Genomic DNA, 21,518 nt, shown 5'->3' with positions numbered 1-21,518 from the left:
TTCAAATGAGTCAGTTCTTTGCATCAGGTGGCCAAAGTACTGGAGTTTCAGCTTCAGCATCAGTCCTTCCAATGAATATTCAGGACTGATTTCCTTTAGGATGGACTGGTTGGATCTCCTTGCAGTCCAAGGGACTCTCAACAGTCTTCTCCAACACCACAGTCGAAAGCATCAATTCTTTGGCACTCAGCTTTCTTTATGGTCCAACTCTCACATTCATACATGACCACTGGAAAAACCATAGCTTTGACTAGACGGACCTTTGTTGGCAAATTAATGTCTCTGCTTTTTAATATGCTGTCTAGGTTGGTCATAACTTTTCTTCCAAGGAGCAGGCGTCTTTTAATTTCATGGCTGCAGTCACCATCTGCAGTGACTTTGGAGCCCAAAATCTGTATATTAGGCCACAAGTTAAGTCTCAGTAGATTATGAGACACATCATACAAAGCATCTTCTCTCACCACAAGATAAAACTAGAAATCACTAACATAAAGAAAACTGAAAAGTATACAAAACTGTGGATACTAAACAATACACTTTTAAATAACCAATGGATCAAAGAAGAAGTCAGAGACAAAATTAGAAAATATGTAGAGATGATTGAAAATGAAAGCAACACCCAAGCAACACTGGGACACAGTGAAAGTGGTGCTGATGGGAATTTATAACTATAAATACTTACATTAAAAAATAAGAACATACAGAAGGCCAACAGGCAACAAAAGATGCTCAACATAACTAATCAGGAAAACGTAAATCAAAACTACAATGAGCTATTACCTTGTGCCTGTCAGAATGGCTATTACTGTCCAAAATGACAACAATTGTCAATGAGGATGGAGAGAAAAGGGAACCTTGCACACTGTTGAGAATGTAAATTGGTACAGCCACTTAGGAAAACAGTATAGAGATTCTTCAAAAAAAATGAAAAATAGAACTACCAATGATCCAGCAATTCTATTCCTGGGTATTTATCTGAAGAAAACTAAAACTCTAATTAGAATAGATATATACACCCATAAGTTCATTGCAGCATTATTTACAATGGCCAAGATATGGATACAAGATAAATTCCCATCAATAGATGAATGGATAAAAAAGATGTGTTGTGTACAATCACACACACACACACAGAATGGAATATTATTCAGCCATAAGAAAAGAACGGAATCTTGCCACTCGTGACAAAATGACTAGACCTAGAGGGTATTATGCTTAGCACAATAAGTCAGAGAAAGATAATACTGTATGATTTCTCATATATGTAGAACCTAAACAACAAAACAAATGAGATACAGATAGAACAAAACAAAACAGATACAGAGATTAAACAGGTGGTTTCCACAGGGGAGAGAGGTAGGAGGAGAAAAGAAATAGATGAAGGAGATTAAGAGGTACAAACTTCCAGTTCCAAAATAAATAAGTCTTGAACATGAAATGTGCAGTGTGGGGAATATAGTCAGTAACTATATAATATCTTTGTATAGTGACCTATTGTAACTAGACTTACTGTGATGAACATTTTGAGATGTATAGAAATATCAAATCACTGTGTTGTGTAACAGGAACTAACATAGTGTTGAAGGTTGTTTATACTTCAAAAACAAACAAGTTCATAGAAAAAGAGATCATATTTATGATTACCAGAGGTGGGGGAAGTGAGAGGGAGAATTAGATAAAGGGAGTCAAAAGGTACAAATTTCCAGTTATAAGACAAATAAATATTAGGGATGTGATGTACAGCATGATAAATATGGTCAACACTGCTGTATGTTATATGTGAAAGTTGTTAAGAGAGTAAATCTGCTGTGCTATATGTCAATTATACCTCAATAGAACTGAAGAAAAGAAAACAAAAAGAGGTCTCAAATCAACAACCTACTTTACAACTTAAGGAACTAAAACTAAACGAAAAAACTAAAGCCAAAGATAGTAGGAGGAAGGAAATGGTAAACATTAGAGCAGAGATAAGTGAAATCGAGAAGAGAAAAACAATAGAAAAAATCAATGAAACCAAAAGTTGGTTCTTTGAAAAGATCAACAAAATTGACAGACCTTTAACCAGACTAAGAAGAAAAGAGAGAAGATCCAAATTACTAAAATCAGAAATGAAAATGGGAACAGTACCCGATTCTATGGAAATAAAAAGGACTATAGGAGAGTGCTTGGAGAAGGCGATGGCACCCCACTCCAGCACTCTTGCCTGGAAAATCCCATGGACGGAGGAGCCTGGTGGGCTGCAGTCCATGAGGTCGCTAAGAGTCGGACACGACTGAGCAACTTCACTTTCACTTTTCACTTTCATGCATTGGATAAGGAAATGGCAACCCACTCCAGTGTTCTTGCTTGGAGAATCCCAGGGATAGGGCAGCCTGGTGGGCTGCCGTCTGTGGGGTCGCACAGAGTCAGACACGACTGAAATGACTTAGCATAGGAGAGTGCTATAACAGTTCTATGCTAGCAAATTGGATAAGCTAAATAAAAATGCACAAACTGCTAAAAACACAAAACCTACAAAGACTAAACCATGAACACAGTATCTGAATAGATCTATAACTAGTAAGGAGATTGAATCAGTAATCAAAAATTTATTAACCACATGGTGCTGAGAAGCTTTTGGAAAAAAAAGACAATGAAAACAAAACTACCAACATGATACTGGATGCTTGGGGCTGGTGCACTGGGATGACCCAGAGGGAGGGTATGGGGAGGGAGGAGGGAGGAGGGTTCAGGATGGGGAACACAGGTATACCTGTGGTGGATTCATTTCGATATTTGGCAAAACTAATATAATATTGTAAAGTTTAAAAATAAAATAAAATTTAAAAAAAAAACTACCAACAAAAAAAAGTCCTGGACTTGATGACTTCACTGGTAAATTCTACTGAACATTTAAATAAATAATACTAATTCTTCTCAAACTTTTCCAAAAGCCTAAAGAAGAGGGCAGAGAAGGCAATGGCAACCCACTCCAGTACTCTTGCCTGGAAAATCCCATGGACGGAGGAGCCTGGTAGGTTGCAGTCCATGAGGTCGCTAAGAGTCAGACACGACTGAGCAACTTCACTTTCACTTTTCACTTTCATGCATTGGAGAAGGAAATGACAACCCACTCCAGTGTTCTTGCCTGGAGAATCCCAAGGACAGGGGAGCCTGGTAGGAGGCCGTCTTTGGGGTCACACAGAGTCGGACACGACTGAAGTTATGCAGCAGCAGCAAAGACGAGGGAGCACTTTCTAACTCATTTTACAAGGACATTACCCTGACATCAAAGCCAGACAAAGACACTACAAGAAAACTACAGTCTACTACAGGTCCATGTAGTAAAGGCTATGGTTTTTCCAGTGGTCATGTATGGATGGGAGAGTAGGACTCTAAAGAAAGCTGAGCACCAAAGAATTGATGCTTTTGAACTGTGGTGTTGGAGAAGACTCTTGAGAGTCCCTTGCACTGCAAGGAGATCCAACCAGTCCGTCCTAAGGGAGATCAGTCCTGGGTGTTCATTGGAAGGACTGATATTGAAGCTGAAACTCCAGTATTTTGGCCACCTGATGCGAAGAGCTGACTCATTGGAAAAGACCCTGATGCTGGGAGGGATTGGGGGCAGGAGGAGAAGGGGACAACAGAGGATGAGATGGCTGGATGGCACCACCAACTCAGTGGACATGAGTTTGGGTAAACTCCGGGAGTTGGTGGTGGACAGGGAGACCTGGCGTGCTGAGGTTCATGGCGTCGCAAAGAGTCAGATACGACTGAGTGACTGAACTGAACTGAATATCCCTTATAAACCTTGATGCAAAAATCACAAAATACTAGTAGACAGAATTCAGTAGCATATCAAAAGATGCACCATGACACACCACGACCAAGTGAGATTTATTCCTGGATTGCAAAGATGGTTCAACACACAAAAAGTGATCAATGTAATATACCACATCAACAAAATGAAGGGGGAAAAACCACATGCACATCTCAATGCAGAAAAAACATTGACAAAATTCAACACCCTTTCAAGATAAAAATGTTCAGCAAAAAGCAATAAAAGGAAACTACCTCAACATGATAATAAAAAGAGTCTTCTTAATTATATCCCCTCCCACTCACATCGAAATGAGCTTAAATTCTCTCATAGACCATCTGGGGAGGAGGGTGTTTGTGTGTGGCAGGGCAGCCCGGAAGACTGCTGCCTGGGGATGGGAGGAAAAATGAAAAAGGGGGAGAAACAGCCCAAGTTGAAAATTCCTAGTGTTGTCAGAGCAAAGCAATGGTGGGGCTTTGAGTGCTCCCCACAGATCATCCACCCCCTGCCTACCTTCACCCTCCCCACCACTCCTCTCTGAGGGGAGATCACCTTGCTCCTGCCTTTAGGCTCCAGGGAAACATGTCCACTCAGGCCAGCCCATCCTCTGAGAAACACAGCCCTCATGTCCAAATATTTAGCTGGCCATTAGCAAGGTGGTCTGCTGTTAGACTTGTCTGTGCCCTTCCAGAGATCCTCACTGACTTCTATCTACACTGATCACTTCATGGGTTGGGGGGACCGGACCTGAGGCCTTGAGAAGTGAAGGGACCTGAGGCCACTAGCAGAAGAGCATCGTTTGTCTTGTCCCCTCCCACCAGCATTTTCCTGTGGAATTCCAGGTAGCAAGTGGCAAGCTTCCCTTGGCTGCTGGCACCGCTTACTCTGTAGGCTGGAGGCCAGCCAGAAGGCTGTGAGGGGCCAGGTGGGGTCAGGCATTTGATTCTGCCTCCTCGTGCTGGGATCTGCCTGAGGTCCTGCTCAGCCTGTCTGCTGGCCAAATTCCCGCCCTGGCCGTGGGTAGCACGACCTCCACTCTGATGCCCATCACTCGAAGCCTTGCTCTCCTGCATCCTGGCATGCTGCTGCTGCTCTGGAAGGCCAGCACCTCTGAAGACCTCCCAAGGAGCAGACCTCACAGCTCTACTGTCTGGAACCTTAGGGAGCCGGCACAGGAAGCGGAGAGCAGGATAAGATGCTGCCTGGATGCCTGAGGAGTGTAGCACTGCAGGAAGTGCATGCACATGGCTCTGTGGGTCCACGGCTGTCCCTACAGGGAGCGTGTGGGTTGGGTGAGTGAGTGTGCGTGCTGCCACGCCAGAAAGATCTGTAAAGCTCCAAGACTGCTGGCAGCCCTAGTCAGAGCATGGCAGGGGAGTGGGGTGGGGGCTGCAATTCCTCTTCCCAGGACAAGCCCTCCAGCGCCTACCAGGACATGCCAGGTGAGCCCCTGGACTGCGGGACGCAGGCCCGTGGGGAATGGGCAGTGGCCCAGGGCTTTGCTTTACTCGCAGCTATGTATAGTGCTGGCAGAGGGTGTTCCTTGGGAACTCTGGGTTTGAGTCAAGGAGAGCATCTGTCCTGTAATTTTCCAGGGGAGAGATGAGAACATGAATTTGGAGTAACTAGTGCCGAGACGCTGGAGCAGCGCCTGTGCCTTCCTGTTCCTCCTCCTGAAATCTGTCCTGCCTCCTCCAGGTGGCTTCCTGTTTGAAGGGCTCTCTGATGATGAGGACAACTTTCACCCAGTAAGTGACGGGCTGCCTGCCATTTGCGGGAGATGGTGCTGGGGAGGTACCCTCCCCAGGACCTGGCATGCCCAGCAGGGGGTGGTCAGAGGCCCTGTGGGGGCCCAGGTGTGCCACACTATTGCTGTGACCCTGGCAGCCTGGGGAGTCTCCCCAAGAACTGTTCCTGGAGCAGGGGTGGGGTTCTTCTGAGAACCACTCAGGGCTGCCACCCTGATCTGGGCACCTCCCCTGTCCAGAGTGCCAGGTCCATGCCCTCAAGCAGCACCCCCAGCTCCCGCCCAGCTTCCCTGGGGTACAGTGGAGCTGCCTGGCCCCGGCCCATCACCCAGAGCGAGCTGGCCACTGCCCTGGCCCTGGCCAGCACTCTGGAAAGAGGTATGGAGAGAGGGGGTGGGAAGGTCCAGGCCGAGCCCCCAGGTATGGAGAGAGGGGTGGGAAGGTCCAGGCTGGGCCCCCAGGGAGAAGGGCCCAGTGGTAGAGTGGGTTTACCTTTGCTGATCCTTGTGCTCCATCTGCTTTGATCTGAGCTCTACCTGGAGCCCCAGTGGGTTTCCCACTGCAGCTCTGGCGACCTCCCCTCACCTGCCTTTAGGCCTAGAAGTCTGGGGCTCATCCTAGGCCTGACTGACTCTTCTCAGCAGTTGGAAGAACCTCATGTCGCATAATGGTTCCTTACTTATTCCTGAAAGTGGCCAGGCATACATCACAGGCTTAAGCATTCCTGGTGATAGTCACTTCAGCCGGCAAAGCCGTCTTTCCTCTGCCAGTATGAGTCCTAGGTTTGGTCAGGGGTCCCATTCCATCTCCCTGGAGCAAAAGAATACAGAACCCTTCCTGCGCACATAGAGAGCTTTTAGGTGGCTCTGTGGCTGTCTCCTGCTGGCCCCTGCTGGGAGGCAGTGGTGAGGCACGCAGGGCACCGTGGGGTGATGTGACGGCAGTGGGTGTGTGCTGGGAGACTGGGGTGGCTCTGAGGGTGGCACTGACCATGGTCTGTCTCTAGGGCCACTCCTCAGGGACCTCCCCAATGTCCTCCAGCGTCCAGTCAGGGACGCCCATCACCAACGATCTCTTCAGCCAAGCCCTGCAGCATGCCCTGCAGGCCTCGGGGCAGCCCAGCCTTCAGGTCAGTCTTCCCCCTTCTGATGTTCACACGGCTTCTTTGGTATTTTGGACGCTGAGCTTTCCTCTGCCCTCCGGAGGCCCGTTCCACTTGGCCTGCTTTGCTGCAGGAACAGCTGGGGCGTGGCAGTGTGACAGGAGAGGGTGCTCCCAGCAAGGGCGGGTGTCCCTGCAGCTTCCACTCCTGCACCCAGTGCCCATGGCCTGGCTCCACTGACCACCTGGCTTGAGTACTTGTGGCAGTTTCAATGGAGGAGTCACTCATCTAAGAAATGGAGTATTTCCTGCCATATCAGTATGCAATGTTGTCGCAGTCATCAGTAACCTCATCCCTCCCACGTGAGCTCCTGAGCCCTAAGGGCACTCTGGAAGGAGAACACCTGAGATCGGGCAGCTGTCAGATGGCAGCCACTCCCTATGGTGAGTCCCAAGGGAATTCAGAATGTGAAAAACATGGAGTGCTGGCCCAGGATAGCTCAGATACACGTGAAAGGAAAGATTTCAGTGAGCCCAAACTCTTGCATCTTCCCATACATAGAAAGGCGCTAAATTCCTTAACTTGGGTTATCTGGTTTTCTTTAATTAACAATAACCTTTTGATGTTCAGACTGCCTGCCATTTGTCACCAAACTTCTCTATACTCTGGCTCTTCTCCTTCCTCGGCGCAGTTGTCTCAGGGTCCCTTGAGATGCTGTCTCCAGGTCTTGAAGTCCTAAAAATTCCCACCAAATTAAACATAGCTATCAACTTTTAGTTTGTGGTATATATATTTTTTAAGTCAACACATGCATCCTGTGAGTGTTGACTGAGTCTTGAGCAGCTGGGGTAGAGGCCAGCCAGTCCTTATTCCTCCATGGAGGGGCGCCAGGCAGTCACTGAACTGAGGGAGCAACAGGGTGAAAAGCCCGACCCCGGCTTCAAGGTGAGGGCCTAGGTCAAGCAAAACTTTTCTGAGGAAGAGGTGTTGGACTGGCTGTCAAAGAATTAATTAGAGGTTAGCCAGGCAGGGAAGCGGGTGTTTGGTCGAGGGAGTGTGGTATCTAGGCTGAAGCAGCCAGCCTTAGAAATGGCCTGTGTCAGTCTACCTGTGACCTTCCACCCACAAGATTCGTTTTGAAGTCTTGGGGCCTGCCACGCTCTGGATATCATTCCTGGGGTTAATAATGAGGCTTGGTGTAATGTCTCATCCTGTTCTTAAATTCTCAGCCAATTTTATCACCTTCAGAAAAGAAATTCTTATTTTCTTATCAGAATCCCTATTTTTGTTGTCATTATCAGAATCTCTGTTTTTAAAGTGACCTCTGGTGAAGGTTAATTAAGCCATGAATTTTGTGTTTTTTTTAACAGGAAAATATTCTGATTTTTATTTTTGCACGTTATTCTCAAGTACACAATTACAATAATGTCACACATCCCTATTTGATGTTCTTTTTATGTATTTTACTTTTTTTACAAAGTGTACAGAGGGAGGGACATACAATATTTAATAGGATATTTCTATAGAACAATAACTTATATTATGTCCTTGTAAAAATCTGTACCTCTTTAAAACATTTAACTGAAACATCCTTTTAGCTTTGCTAATCAAAATTGTTTTAAGAATTAAAACTAGGTTGTAACTAATGTCAGTACATAACAGTGACTATGATTTCAGTTTCTCTTTATACAGACAAATACACTTTGTCATATTCACCTGACCAAACCCTTAAATACCTTTTAAAGGTTTCAATATTGTGCTTTAAAAAGAAAAGAATGGTGTATGAGGAAATGGCAACCCACTCCAGTACTCTTGCCTGGAGAATCCCATGGACGGAGGAGCCTGGTGGGATACAGTCCATGGGGTCGAAAAGAGTCGGACACGACTGAGCGAATCCTTAGTACATTGGCTGTTGACACATGAGTATCAGGCCATGAGTTTTAGCTATACTGCCCTAATGTGGCTTTGATTCCACTCACTTTTAAATTGAGTGAAGAGGCGCTTTCCACCCCAGAATTCCATGTGCTAAGTCACTTCAGTTGTGTCTGACTCTTTGCAACCCTATGGACTGTAGCCCACCAGGCTCCTCTGTCCAAAATTCCATACTTGGGTGGAATTTGCTTTGTACATTATTTCACAACAGCCAAAAGGTAGAAGCAACCCATGTGTCCATCAACAGGGGAATGAATAGACAAAATTTGGTATATACATACCATGGAATATCATTCAGCCTTAAAAAGGAGGAAATTCTGACACATGCCACAACGTGGGTGAACCTTGAGAACATTATACTAAGTGAAATAAGCCAGCCATGAAAGGACTGTATGAGCCCACTTAGAGGGGGCAGCTGGAGTCGTCCAGTTCATAGAGGCAGAAGGGAAAGTGCTGATTTCCAGGAGCTGGGGAGCAGGGAGAATGGGGGGTTGTTGTTTAATAGGTACAGAATTTCAGTTTGGGAAGATAAAAAAAAGTTCCAGAGGCAGATGGTGGTCACGGTTGCACGGTAGTTTGAGTGTACCTAATGCCACTGAACTGTACACTTAAATGGGTAAAATGCTAAATGTCATGTTATGTATATTTTACTGCAAATTCTAAAAATACATAAAAGACGCCCCACCACCAGCAAAACAAAAGGGAACACATCAAAATTTGAATGATTCCACCCATCTCTGTGATGGAACTCCTCCAACCCTTCGCTTGACAGGAGCCTGTTCTATGAATGGAGTTTATGAGTTCACTAAAACGGCTGTAAAATATAAAAATGTGTCTTGCTACATATGCAGGTCTCATTCTTCTCCTAGAGCCTGAAATAAAAATGGACAAAGAGGAAATTACTACCTTTATGACTGAGCACGTATTTCGCAAATGCTGAAGTGCCGTTTTATGGAAGGCACTATGCCAGGAGCTGGAAGATGTGAAAATGAAGCGTATGGAAGAATGCATAGTCTGGAAGGGGAAATGTCTGTGCATAAACTTTTTCCGTGAATAATTTTAACATCAGATAACATATAAAATGTGCCCCATTCTGTGCCCTTAAAGGACCCTGAATGTCTCTCAGTTAGTGTATGTGCTTCACTGTATTGTCATTAACTTCGTTTTCTTTCTCCTGCTAATTGGTAGACTTGATGGCCCAATTCATCACCCTCCCTGGAAACAGGCCCTTTACCATATGACTTTGCAGGACCCGCCCACTGTGAATGGAGTGACCTGCCTACCCCTTGATTCTAGTTTCCACCATGTAACTTGCTTTGGACAATGGAATGTTAGCAGATATGATGAAAGCAGAGGCTTGACATGGACTTGACCACTGCCCTTTGGCCCCACAGCCATTCCAGGAGAACAGGCCTGGGCTAGCCTGCTCAAGGCCACGTAGCACAGCTGACTCTCCTCAACTGCCTTAGCAGAGGCCAGCTGTCGATCAGACGACCTATAGATATGTCACTGAGTCCAGCCAAGAAAAGTGTACAAAGCATCATTGTATAACCAGATGAATTGTTTACAGAGTGTACACATCTGTGGAATCACTACCCAGAGCAAAAAGGAGCATGTTAGCAGCACTTAGAAGCAGCTCACAAACCCCTTCCCAGTCTTTACCCACCTCCTCCTCCAAAGGTAACCATTACCTTGACATCTAACCATAAATTAGCTTTTGCCTGTTCTTGATCTTCTAAATGGAATCATACCATATATAATCTTTTGTGTCTGGCTTCTTTCATTTAACATTATAGTAACGAGAGTCTTCCTGGTTGTTGTGAATAGCAGTAGGACTTCCTTGATTTTCATTGCTTTATAGTATAGAGATATGGAATGTTTCCTGCCATATCAGTAAACAGGGATGTCACAGTCATCAGTGATTGCAGCCCTCCAAGTGAGCCAGTGAGCCCTGAGGGAACTCAGGCAGGAGAATACCTGCCGTCTAGCAGTCATCAAACTGTAGCCACTCCTACAATAAGCCCTGAGGAAAGGAAGCTCAGGATGTGAAAACAGGAAGCTGGTCCCAGATGGCTGAGGTGCATGTGAAAGGGGGAATCTCAGTGAGCCCAGACTCTTACATCTTCCCATGTGTGTGTTTGTGTGTGTGTGTGTGTGTGTGTGTGTGTGCGCGCGCGCGTGCACTCAATCGCTCAGTTGATTCCAACTCTTTGTGACCCTCTAGACTGTAGCCCACCAGGGTCCTCTGTCCATGGGATTTTCCAGGCAAGAATACTGGAATGAGTTGCCATTTCCTACTCTAAAGGATCTTCCCAACCCAGGGATCAAATCCTCATTTCCTGCATTGCAAGCAGATTCTTTACTGCTGAGGCACCGCTGCTGGTGCTGCTAAGTCGCATCAGTCGTGTCCAACTCTGTGCGACCCCATAGACGGCAGCCCACCAGGCTCCCCCATCCATGGGATTCTCCAGGCACCAGGTATGCCCAAAAAGCACTAAATCTCTTAACTTGGGTTATCTGGTTTTCTTTAATTAACAATAATCTTTTGATGTTCAGACTACCTGCCCTTTGTTGCAGAACTTCTCTATAACATGGCTCCTCCCTCTACCGGCTTGGAGCAGTTGACTCAGGATCACTTGAGAGCTGTCTTCCAGGTTGAAGTCCTAAAAATTTCTACAGATAAACATTAATCTCAACTTTTAGGTTATGAATATTTTTTAAGTCAACAATGGTTTGGATATAACACAATATCTTTATAAATTCTACTATCAGTGATATTGTTAAGTCGCTACGTTGATGCACACTTGGGTTATTTCCCAGGTAGACCTATCAGGGATAGTGCTGCCATGAGTATTTTTACCTATGTCTTTTGGTGAGCATACGTATGCATTTCTGTTCCACACATAGTTAGTAGAATTGTTAAGGTATAGGATAAATGTGGAAAATCCCATGGGCGGAGGAGCCTGATGGGCTGCAGTCTATGGGGTCGCTAAGAGTCAGACATGACTGAGTGACTTCACTTTCACTTTTAACTTTCATGCATTGGAGAAGGAAATGGCAACCTACTCCAGTGTTCTTGCCTGGAGAATCCCAGGGACGGGGGAGCCCAGTGGGCTGCCATCTATGGGGTCGCACAGAGTCAGACACGACTGAAGCGACTTAGCAGCAGCAGCAGCAGCAGGATAAATGTATGTTCCACTTAATACATGTTGTCAAACAGACTTCCCAAGTTGTTGTTGTTCAGTCACTATGTCGTGTCTGACTCTTTGCAGCCCCATGGGCTGCAGCACACCAGGCTTCCCTGTCCTTCACCATCTCCCAAAGTTTGCTCAAACTTATGTCCATTGAGTTGGTGATGTCATCTACCCATCTCATCCTCCGTTGACCCTTTCTCTTCCCTCCCTCAGTCTTTCCCAGCATCAGGGTCTTTTCCAGTGAGTCAGCTTCTTGCCTCAGGTAGTCAAAGTATTGGAGCTTAAGCTTCAGGATCAGTCCTTCAATGAATGTTCAGGGTTGATTTCCTTTAGGATTGACTTGTTTGACCTTCTTGCTGTTCAAGGGACTCTCAAGAGTCTTCTCCATCACCACAATTTGAAAGCATCAGTTCTTTGGCACTTACCCTTTTTGGGGCTTCCCTGATAGCTCAGTTGGTAAAGAGTCTACCTGCAATGTACCTGGGTTTGATCCCTGAGTTGGGAAGATGCCCTGGAGAAGGGAATGGCTACCCACTCCAGTATTCTGGCCTGGAGAAGTCCATGGACTGTATAATCCATGGGGTCACAAAGAGTCGGACATGACTGAGCGACTTTCACTTACCCTTTTTTAGGGTCCAACCCTAACATCTGTACATGACTACTAGAAAAACCATGGCTTTTACTATGTGGACCTTTGTCAGCAAGGTGATGTCTCTACTTTTGAATACATAGCCTGGATTTGGCATAGCTTTTCTTCCAAGGAGCAAATGTTTTTTAATGTTGTGGCTGCAGCCACCATCCACAGTGATTTTGGAGCCCAAGAAAATAAAATCTGTCATAGTTTCCACTTTTTTCCCTTCTATTTGCCATGAAGTTAAATAAGCAGGGTGACAACATACAGCCTTGACACACTCCTTTCCCAATTTTCAACCAGTCCTTTGTTCCATGTCCAATTCTAACTGTTGCTTCTTGACCCGCATACAGGTTTCTTAGCAGACAGGTAAGGTGCTCTTGTGTTCCTATCTTTTTAAGAATTTTCCAGTTTGTTGTGATACACAAAGGTTTTAGCATAATCAATGAAGCAGAAGTAGATGTTTTTCTGGAATTCTCTTACTTTTTCTATGATCCAGTGAATGCTAGCAATTTGTCTCTGGTTCCTCTGCCTTTTCCAAATCCAGCTTGTACATCTGGAAGTTCTCGGTTCACATACTGCTGAAGCCTAGCTGGAAGGATTTTGAGTATTACCTTGTTAGCATGAGAAATGAGCACAGTAGTACGGTAGTTTGAAAATTCTTTGACCTTGCACTTTTTGGGGATTGGAATGAAAACTGACCTCTTCCAGTCCTGTGGCCACTGCTGTGTTTCCCAAATTTGCTGATATATTGAGTGCAGTGGGAATCCCTGGTGGCTCAGCATTAAAGAATCCACCTGTAATACAGGAAACTTGCAGGAGATGAAGGTTCGATTCCTGGGTCAGGAATATCTCCTGAAGAAGGAAACAGCAACCCCCTTCAGTACTCTTGACTGGGAAATCCCATGGACAGAGGAGCCTGTTGGGCTACAGTCTGTGGGGCCTCAGAATTGGACACAACTGAGAGACTCAGCAATGACAACTGAATGCAGCACTTTAACAGCACCATCTTTTAGGATTTTAAGTTGCTCAGCTGGAATTCCATCATCTCCACTAGCTTTGTTCATAGTAATGCTTCCCAAGGCCCACTTGACTTCACACTTTCAGCGAAATGTATGTGTCCTACTTTCTTCACATCCTTGCCAGCACTGGGTGTGGTCAAGCCTTTTTCATTTTAGCCTTGGGTATGTAGTAATATCTCCTTTTGATTTTAATTTACATATCCCTTATGACTTATGAGCAGGAGTATATCTTCAATTTGAATTTTGTGTGAAATATCTGTTCATGTATGATTCAAGTTTGTACTTCAGACTCTTCTACTGTAGAATTAAAAGGGTAGCTATGCAGGTAATGAGTCTTCACAGAAAGAGGTCCTAAAGATGAAAAAGAACTTCGCTGCTGCTGCTGCTAAGTCACTTCAGTCGTGTCCGACTCTGTGCGACCCCATGGACTGCAGCCTACTAGGCTCCTCCATCCATGGGATTTTCCAGGCAAAAGTACTGGAGTGGGGTGCCATTGCCTTCTCCGGAAAAAGAACTTTGCATCAGCTCAAACCCAGCCTTATCAACATCAGGAATGATGCAGCGGGATTCTAGCATAAGACATTTAGTACCCAGGAAGTAGACAATGGGTTGGACACATGACAATGTGGGATCTTCAAGGAAAAGCCACTGGCTGGTAGCTAGTAGGCTCACAATGAGTCATCTGTTATCCTAGAAACACCAGGACTTCAGGGTCTGGTTCTCAGCCACACGAGCTCAGAAAAGAGCTTTGGCTGACTCAGTGAGTCAGAAATTAATGTGAAAATCAGAATGCTGATGTACTAATTCACACCATGAACCAGAATTGCCAAGCATTCCAGTCTCTGATTAAGACATTCACTCCCTATAAGAAAACAACTTGGGAAGTCAAGTATAATCAGAAGGCTGTATAAGCTGGAAGCAGAGAACCAAAATGGGAGGGGGAGGGTGTCAGGAAAAGCAGGAGTGTGCTTCAAGACCCTCATAGTAAAAACGCATGTGATATTGGAACTGGACAGGATATGACTTTGGGCTAGACCTCCCTGTCCCCAGCCAATGCTCAGATGAACACTGACCATGTCCCTTTAGAGACTCTCCTTTTTTCAGTCTTTCCTGTGCTGATTAGTTCCCTTTCTGATTGACTCCTTCTTCTCTGGATACACTGAGGACATTTGTTGGCTGTCTTCATATCGTCCATTTCCCCAGCTCCTTCTCCAGAGGTCCCTGGCCCCCTTTCAATAGGGTATACTTTCCATGGAGAACCTGATCCTTGGAATTCCTGGAGTGGTTCCACCCTAGACCTAGCTTTAAGCTCACCACCTGGGCCAAACCAATCAGTGCATTCCATCCTCTGAGCCCAGTGATGGACTGAGCATGTCAGCTGCAGATGCTGGGATCCTGATACTCTGTATTATCCACTGGGCATGAATTAAAAAGCTTGTAACCTTGCAAGTTGTCTGAGGACCACAAGGGGAGTCAGCCTCAGGTTATTTTGATATGGAGGAAGGCAGGGTGGAGAGCAGAGAGCAACTGGATTCCTTGTGATTTCTTAAGGCACTGAATCAAGCAAGTGCAGCCTCTGGACTTTTCAGATCCTTGAGCCAAGATATCCCTTTTCTTGTGTTAAACAGTTCATATTGGTCTGGCAGATCTAATTACTGTCCAGTATCAAGTATCCTCTTCTTCTTTACTAATAGAACCCTCTTTTTAGTCATAGTTTAAAAATATTTATCTCCCTTACTCCCCTGGAGCTAAGGGTGGCTGTAGCCAAGAAGATACTACTGAAAGTCCCTGGGTAGTGATTCTGGAAAAGTGATTTATTTCCTGAATTTTTTCTTAAAGAGGGCAGATTCAACTGGCTCATGCATTCTGCCTTTCCCAACCCCTTTCTTCCTGTCTTCCATGCAGACACAATATCCAGAAGAGAGACAGCCAACTTGTGACCTTGCAACAGAAAGACACACACCAAGGATGGCAGGACTCCCTGGTGGCTCAGATGGTAAAGAATTTACCTGCAATGCAGGAGACCTAGGTTTGAGCCCTGGATCGGGAAGATCCCCTGGAGAAGGGAAAGTCTGCCCACTCTGGTATTCTTGCCTGGAGAATTCCATGGACAGAAAGGCCTGGAAGGCTACAGTCCATGAGGTCTGAGTCTGATGCAACTGAGCGACTGATGTGTTCACTTTTAAGGATGGCAGAAAAGGAGAGAAGGAGCCTGATTCCTTGAGCAGCTGCATCAGTTCCCAGACTGCCTGCCTGTCTCAGACTCCTTGTAGTAGGAGAAAAGTAAACCTCATATGGATTTGGCCACTTTGTTGGGTTTCTAAACACAGCCAAATACAGTTCTATCACTCAGAGAATTCAGTACCCTGAAGTGGGATACTGCAGGTAACATAATCCGAAACGTGAACTTTGTTGAGGGGTAGAGATGAGCTTTTGGGCTTGGAGGGTACATGCATTGCAGACTGGAATTCCAATGACTTTGTTGTGCAGTGGTGGAACACATGGTCAATTTGCTCTTCTATGGGAGATACCCCACATGCCAACCTATTCTGCTGTGTTAGGGGAAATAGCTGGAATGATTCAGAATGTTGGCACATGCTGGTGACTTCATTCCATTTTCAACAAAGTCCTGAAGGAGATCAATGAGCTAGTTTTATCCAGCTTGAAGAAAAAAAAAGAAGGAAGTACCACTTCACTAAGGAAGACTCTGCTTAGAGCCTGCTATCTCCTTTGAGATCCCATAATTTGGGATAATCTGATCCTATTGGGATAATTTGATGATTCTTTAACTTGGAGATTGAAAAATATCATTGCATCTGTTCTCCAAATAGGAATGTGACATCCAAGAAATAGCTTAGAAGATGAGACTGGTGTCCTGGGCTTTTCCTAAGCACCTTCCTTTAAAAATCACTGCTCCACAGGAGATTGGGATTGACATATATATAGTACTATGCATAAAATGGGCTTCCCTGGTGGCTCAGATGGTAAAGAATCTGCCTGCAATGCAGTAGACCCGGGTTTGATCCCCTGGAGAAAGAAATGGAAATCCACTCCACTATTCTTGCCTGGAGAATGTCATGGGCAGAGGAGCCTGGCAGGCTACAGTCCATGGGATCGCAAAGAGTCGGACACAACTGAGCGACTAACACACACATACTTAAAATAGATAACTAATGAGAACCTACTGAATAGCACAGGAAGCTCTACTCAATGCTCTGCTGCTGCTGCTACTAAGTTGCTTCAGTCGTGTCCAACTCTGTGTGACCCTATAGACGGCAGCCCACCAGGCTCCTCTGTCCCTGGGATTCTCCAGGCAAGAATATTGGAGTGGGTTGCCATTTCCTCCTCCAGTGCATGAAAGTGAAAGTGAAGTCACTCAGTCATGTCCGACTCTTAGCGACCCCATGGACTGCAGCCTACCAGGCTCCTCCGTCCATGGGATTTTCCAGGCAAGAGTACTGGAGTGGGTTGCCATTGCCTTCTCCGACTCAATGCTCTATGGTGACCTAAATGAGAAGAAAATCCATACAAGAGTGGATATGTATATACGTATAACTATTTCATTTTACAGCAGAAACTAACACATTGTAAAGCAACTATACTCCAATAAATTTTTTTTAAAAAATCTAAATGTCCATCAACAGAGGAATGGCTAAAGAAGATGTGGTACATATATACAATGGAATGTTACTCAGGACTAAAAAGGAACGAAATAGTGCCATTTCCAGAGAGGTGGATAGATCTAGTGACTGTCATACAGAATGAAGTCAGAAAGAGAAAAACAAACATTGTATAATATCACTTATATGTTGAATCTAGAAAAATGGTACAGAAGAACTTAGTTGCAAAGCATAGATGTAAAAAACAAATTTATGGATATCAAGAGGGAAGGAGGTGATGGGATAAATTTGGAGACTGGGATTGACTTATACACACTAGTATGTATAAAATAGATGACGAATGAGAACCTACTCTATAGCACAGGGAACTCTCCTCAATGATCTGTGGTGACCTAAATGGGAAGGAAATCTAAAAAAGAGGGTATATGCATACATGTAATTGATTCACTTTGCTGTACAGCAGAAACTAACGTGACGTTAGAAAGCATCTATACTCCAATTAAAATTAACTAAAAAAAAAAAAGAATCACCATTCAACAGAAAAAGCGGGGGGTGGAGGTGGGGTGTCTGCAAAGAATTCTCTTCAGCTAGAGCCCTTTCCTTCCAATTGTCTCTTGTCAGTGAGCATTAACTTGAAGGCCAGAAGAATAAGCAGAACACAGAGGCCAACAGATAATAGAGGAAGATGTTTAGGTCCATGGACTGTGACCTCACAGGAGCTTCAGCTGTGGTTACTCACACAAAGGATTGAAGAGGTAAATAGACTGGAAGCCTACAACATTTTTGAGGGAATCATATCACCAAAAATGAAAATTTAAGGATCTGACCAGCAAAACTTTATCATTTTTCAACCCAAGGTCCCCGAACACACACAACAGAAAGAGCATCCTCCCCAAAATTTACTTCAAATATGGTTCAAGAGGGTAATGCATAAGAAGTCATTCTAAAGAAGATGGAGGGACTTCCCTGGTGGTCCAGTGGCTAAGACTCGGCACTCCCAGTGCAGGGGGCCTGGGTTCAATCTGTAGTCAGAGAACTAGATTCCACACACCACTGCTAAGAGTTTGCATGCTGCAACTAGGGGTCCTGTGTGCCATAGCAAAGACCAAAGGTCTTGAGTGCTGCCACTAAGATCCACTGCAGCCAAATAAATAAATACTTTTTAAAAACAAGATGTCTATTTTTAAAAAAGATGAAACTTGGACTATGAAGCACAATCGATAAAGTTCTTCCCAGGGAATAGGTTGTCTGAGTAAGGAAATTACTATCAAACGAGGCTTTTCCTGTCTAGCAGAATTGGGTATTTGCCATAGACCTGATAGTCTCGATAGCTTTGATAAGTTCCCCATTCTTCCCTTTCCTTCTCCATTATTATATATGGACATGTTCGGGGAAGATAACTTGGCTTTTAGTTCATGGGTTACTGGACTTGGTGTGAGGATTCACACCAGGGCTAATTGGAGAAACTTCCAATGAACTAGAGATTCTAGCTTTTGGGATGGATGCAGTGTCTGAGTGAGACCTCAGAACTGTCTTCATTAGGGAGGGAGTACGTTCTGTATTTGGGAGGATAGATAGCCAAAAGGGTGGGCTGTGGGAGTTACTGCTTTCTTTCTACCCAACAAGCATTTTCCATGTCTTCTTTACCATCAGAACTCTGAATTTGTTTAGAAAAGCCATATGCCAGCTCAAAATGACAGCAGAGTTTTCCAGCCATTGAGACTTAAGCAAACTCTGCCAAAGATATCTGGAAAAGCTTTGCTTTCTGGTTATAAGTGTCACCACTTCTCCCCTTTTTACTTATTTCTCCTTTTCTTGCCTGGAACTAAATGGGAAGTTGAATCTTCAGGAAATAGTGAAGAGTATCAGAAATGGTGAATATTTGAATAAATATCAAAGATTACTTCTCCCTCTTGATTTCTTTAAATTGCATGTGGCTATTTAAAAATAATGTGGGGGAAATTTAAAGAAATAAAAATAATGTGGGAATTTCTCTTTCTAGGCTCTGAAACTTCTTAAGTAGCTTTGAAGATTTGATGTGTTCGCCTATGAATTCTTCTGGGCCCTGTGAATTCTTGAAGAGTAATTATTTATTTTATTTAAATTTTTAATGTTTATTAGGGTAAATTTTGGCAAATAATATTTTCCTAGGAAGTTGTCTATTTATACTACATTTTCAAACGTGTTTGTTCTAGACTTGTGAAAAGTAGCTTCCTAAGATTTTTAGGTATTTAAACCTCTGTCTGCTGGGGCAGGCTTAGTTCTCAGAGCTCATGTTATGGGCCTCTTCCCCTGGATTGATTCTTGTTTTTTTTTTCCCAGCATGGCCCCAAACACCAGTCTTCACTTCCATCCCAAGCGAAGAAAACAAGAAAGCGAGGCCGACTCCTGCCTCCAGGCCAGACAAAACATCTCCTCCGAACTTGACGTCTCCTCCGAACTTGCTGAAGGAAGAAAAGGAACGGCAAGAAGCAACTGAACATATTGATGGGGTACAAAATGAAATAGACAGACTTAACGAAAAAGCCAGTGAGGAGATTTTGAAAGTAGAACAGAAATATAACAAATTCCGCCAATAATTTTTTCAGAAGAAGTTGGAATTGATTGCCAAAATCCCAAATTTGGGGGTAACAACATTTGTTAACCATCCGCAAGCGTCTGCACTGCTTGGGAAGGAAGATGAAGAAGCGCTGCCTTATTTGACAAGCATTGAGACTTATTTTGAAGATATTAAATCAGGAATTTGAAGATATTAAATCAGGTTACAGAATAGATTTTTATCTTAATGAAAATAGAAAATTATTTTCACTTACTTTGAAAATAAAGTTGTCTCCAAAAACTTTCATCTACATGAGAGTGGTGATCTATCTTCGAAGTCCACTGAAATCAAATGGAAATCCAGAAAGGATTTCACTAAATGATCAAGTCAAATGCATAATAAAGCCAGCAGGAAGAGACAGCATGAGGAACCGGAGAGCTTCTTCACCTGGTTTATTGATCATTCTGATGCAGGTGCAGATGAGTTAGGAGAGGTCATCAAAGATGGTATTTGGCCAAGTCCATTACAGTGATACTTGTTTCCTGACATGGGTGATGAGGAAGGGGAAGGAGAAGATGATGGTGACAATGAAGAGGAAGAAGGATTGGAAGATATTGATGAAGGAAATTAGGATGAAAGTGAAAAGATGAGGCGGAGGAAGATGAAGGAGACTAGGACTAATGGGACATGGATGGATTCCAACCTTCCTTTTTAAATTTTCTCCAGTCCCTGGGAGCAAGTTGCAGTCTTTTATTTTCTCCTCCTGTGCTCAGTCACCCTGTTTTTAAGGTCTCTTTTCTCTTTTATACCAAGGTTCACAACGTATTTGGGAATACCTTGAGCAGAGTTCAATGGGAAAGGAATTTCTACCCCTTTCTATTCCAAATTCATTTTTATCCCTTCCTGTCACAATAAAGGCTATAGAATCAACACCACCACGCTGTGTGGGAAAAAAGAAAAAGCTTCTGCTCCCTTAGCTCTGCTGGAAGCTGGAGGGTCCTAGGCCTCTGTGTGACAGTGCATAGAATTCTAGCCTTTTCCCCTCCTTTCTCTGCATATTGTGCTCAGAGATTACATTGTGTCTCTATGTGAATACGGACAGTTAGCATTTACCAATATATATCTGTCTACTTTCTCTTTTTTAAAAAAGAAATAAAAACTTTTTAAAAATGGGGTTACAGAAGGTCAGCAAAAGGTGGGTTTGAGATGTTTGGGTGGGTTAAGTGAGTATTTTGACAACATGGCTACTCCTTTGGCATGTTAAATTGTGATGTTTAACGGATGTACTTTCAGTTTCAGATGACACTCTTAAAAAAAAAGTCAAAGTGAAAGTCACTCAGTTGTGTCCGACTCTTTGCAACCCCATGGACTACACAGTCCAAGGAATTCTCCAGGCCAGAATACTGGAGTGGGTAACCTTTCCCTTCTCCAGGGGATCTTCCCAACTCAAGGATCAAACCCAGGTCTCCTGCATTGCAGGTAGATTCTTTACCAGCTGAGCTACCAAGGAAGCCCCTCTTTTAAAACAAAATTCTCTCCTAATGACTTGAGCCCTGCCACTAGATGGGAGAATCAGCAGGACCTGTAGGAAATTAGGTGCAATTGACATTCCCTATTGTAATTTTGTTCCTGTATATTTTTAAATGTTTATTTTTGCTTCACTGAAAAGTAAAAATGATGCTCAGTTTTAAATGTTAAAAGTGTACAAGTTGCTTTGTTACAATAAAACTAAATGTGTTTTTAAAAATTTTTAATTCTTCTGTTTCAATGGCTATTTCCTCCTTGTCATTTCTTATCTTGCATATTTATGCCTTTTCTCTCTCTCTCTTTTTTTTTTCCTGGTTATATTAGCTAGTAATTTGTTGAGTTGACTTTTTTCCTGAGAACTAGCATTTGGATTTATTTATTCCTTTTAGCTTTTTTTCTGTTTT

The 21,518-nt window shown here is 43.9% G+C and overlaps 1 pseudogene; it reads left to right on the top strand.

The window, feature by feature from the left end:
* The first annotated feature begins 5,165 nt into the window (after positions 1-5,165).
* LOC104991057 lies at positions 5,166-20,262 on the top strand (annotated as a pseudogene).
* Positions 20,263-21,518: the final 1,256 nt, after the last annotated feature.

Source organism: Bison bison, unplaced genomic scaffold (genome assembly GCF_000754665.1).
Source record: "Bison bison bison isolate TAMUID 2011002044 unplaced genomic scaffold, Bison_UMD1.0 scf7180017864181, whole genome shotgun sequence".
Classification (NCBI taxonomy): domain Eukaryota; kingdom Metazoa; phylum Chordata; class Mammalia; order Artiodactyla; family Bovidae; genus Bison; species Bison bison.
The sequence above is the reverse complement of the archived record's forward strand: the minus strand, read 5'-3'. Positions and strand labels throughout refer to the sequence as shown.